Source organism: Callionymus lyra, chromosome 16 (genome assembly GCF_982586985.1).
Source record: "Callionymus lyra chromosome 16, fCalLyr1.hap1.1, whole genome shotgun sequence".
In the NCBI taxonomy this organism is placed as follows: Eukaryota; Metazoa; Chordata; class Actinopteri; order Syngnathiformes; family Callionymidae; genus Callionymus; species Callionymus lyra.
The window spans coordinates 24,089,135-24,092,344 of NC_141833.1; positions in this window are offsets into that span (position 1 = coordinate 24,089,135).

Here is a 3,210-nt window from a genome sequence, read left to right on the forward strand (position 1 = left end):
TAATATTTATGTTAGTAAGTAAGTCATATTTATGTAAGTAAGTAAGTAATATTTATGTAAGTAAGTAAGTAATATTTATGTTAGTAAGTAAGTAATATTTATGTTAGTAAGTAAGTCATATTTATGTAAGTAAGTAAGTAATATTTATGTAAGTAAGTAAGTAATATTTATGTTAGTAAGTAAGTCATATTTATGTAAGTAAGTAAGTCATATTTATATCAGTAAGTAATATTTATGTAAGTAAGTAAGTAATATTTATGTAAGTAAGTAAGTCATATTTATATCAGTAAGTAATATTTATGTAAGTAAGTAAGTAATATTTATGTAAGTAAGTAAGTAATATTTATGTAAGTAAGTAAGTAATATTTATGTAAGTAAGTAAGTAATACTTATGTTGGTAAGTAAGTAATATTTATGTAAGTAAGTAAGTAATATTTATGTAAGTAAGTAAGTAATATTTATGTAAGTAAGTAAGTCATATTTATATCAGTAAGTAATATTTATGTAAGTAAGTAAGTAATATTTATGTAAGTAAGTAAGTAATATTTATGTAAGTAAGTAAGTAATACTTATGTTAGTAAGTAAGTAATATTTATGTAAGTAAGTAAGTAATATTTATGTAAGTAAGTAAGTAATATTTATGTAAGTAAGTAAGTAATATTTATGTAAGTAAGTAAGTAATATTTATGTAAGTAAGTAAGTAATATTTATATCAGTAAGTAATATTTATGTAAGTAAGTAAGTAATATTTATGTAAGTAAGTAAGTAATATTTATGTAAGTGAGTAAGTAATATTTATGTAAGTGAGTAAGTAATATTTATAGAAGTAAGTAATATTTATGTTAGTAAGTAAGTAATATTTATATCAGTAAGTAAGTAATATTTATGTAAGTGAGTAAGTAATATTTATGTTAGTAAGTAAGTAATATTTATGTTAGAAAGTAAGTAATATTTATATCAGTAAGTAAGTAATATTTATATCAGTAAATAAGTAATATTTATGTTAGTAAGTAAGTAATATTTATATCAGTAAGTAAGTAATATTTATGTTAGTAAGTAAGTAATATTTATAGTCTTTTCCAGACCAGGGTCACAAAGAACTTAAACAATCAAAACAATATTCAATAAAATATATACTTTAAAAATCAACATAACACTGAGACAAACACAAGAGTCTCAGAGAATCAAAGAAAAGCTCGAATAAAAGTGTGAAAAATAAATGAAAGTAGATAAAAAAAAATAGAATCTATAATGCAAACTAAAATACATCTGTAAGCGTTTAAAATACAATGTATAATCACTATAAGTCACCTTTAATTCAGATTCTTTAAAGGTATTTAATTGATCATTAACTTGTATATTAAAGATGATTATGTTTTTATGAAAACACAATTTTAAAAGGTATATTTGTAGCTGTTTTCCTCCCGCGGACGAGTGAAAGTCTCGAGCCATAAAGCCGGAGCTCACTGAACTCCATCTGCATTTTACAACAGCACAGTTGAACGACAGTTGAACCGAGACAAGAGAGTCGACCTCAGGCTGATGTCTTTATGGACGCATTCAAGTATTCAAGACGATGAGCAGCTCGTACTGTAAAGCTGTCACTCACTGGTCAAACTACGGTCAAAGGCAGCGCCGGCGTGTTGTGGACGAACCACTGAGCACGGATCGTAAAGTTTGTAAGAGTGAGCGACGGAGCAACAACAACAACAACATCACAGCAACAACATCAAAACAACAACATCACAGCAACAACATCAAAACCTTCTTATCAGATCCACACACCAGATTTTCACACAGATACACAACATTGCTAGCGATCGACGCTAAAGTCATCGCAGGTTGTTTTTACAAAATTAATTCTAATCACTGTTAGCTATGAGCTAAGCTAGCACTATTAGCCACGAGCTAAGCTAGCACTGTAAGTAAGTAAGTAAGTAAGTAATATTTATTTATATAGCGCTTTTCCAGACCAGGGTCACAAAGCGCTTAAACAAACAAAACAATACTCAAAAAAGTATATACATTTTAAAGATCAAGATAATACTGAGAACAACACAGTTAGCCACGGGCTAAGCTAGCACTTTTAGCCACGAGCTAAGCTAGCACTGTTAGCCACGAGCTAAGCTAGCACTGTAAGTAAGTAAGTAAGTAAGTAAGTAATATTTATTTATATAGCGCTTTTCCAGACCAGGGTCACAAAGCGCTTAAACAAACAAAACAATACTCAAAAAAGTACATACTTTAAAGATCAAGATAATACTGAGAACAACAGTTAGCCACGGGCTAAGCTAGCACTTTTAGCCACGAGCTAAGCTAGCACTGTTAGCCACGAGCTAAGCTAGCACTGTAAGTAAGTAAGTAAGTAAGTAATATTTATTTATATAGCGCTTTTCCAGACCAGGGTCACAAAGCGCTTAAACAAACAAAACAATACTCAAAAAAGTATATACACTTTAAAGATCAAGATAATACTGAGAACAACACAGTTAGCCACGGGCTAAGCTAGCACTTTTAGCCACGAGCTAAGCTAGCACTGTTAGCCACGGGCTAAGCTAGCACTATTAGCCACGAGCTAAGCTAGCACTGTTACAACATTATTTGTTCATTATTTTAACACTGTTGACATTTGACCTCTAGTCCTCTCACCTTCATAACTGCATCACATGGTGATTATATTTCTATTTTATTTACTAATGTTTACTGTTGAGTCATCGTCGAGCTTATAATGGAAAACATTCATCAAAGATATTAACACTAATATTCTATAATGACTTTATTTATTTTTTCTGTTTCTTTTCTTTGTTATCGCATGAAAAGAAAACGTGTACTTGTTTGTATTTGACGATTGTTTGTGTTTTGTTCCAAAAAAATATTGGTTTTAGTTTCTTAAAAACTTCTCTATTATCACGTATGTACTATTACTTACTATTATATTTTCTTCTATATTCTTCAAAGACTTTGACAATGATCTCACTTACTTTCTACAACTGTAGCATTTTGTTGCTAACAGCTTAGCTTAGCAACACGTTAAAAACTAGCATCACACGTTTAACTATTTACTAGATTAAAAATATTAGTTCAGACTTGATGATACGACAGAAAGTAATGTTTGTCGAAGGATGATTCTATTAGTAAAGTCAATTATTTTCACACAGATACACAACATTGCTAGCGATCGACGCTAAATCATCGCAGGTTGTTTTTTCA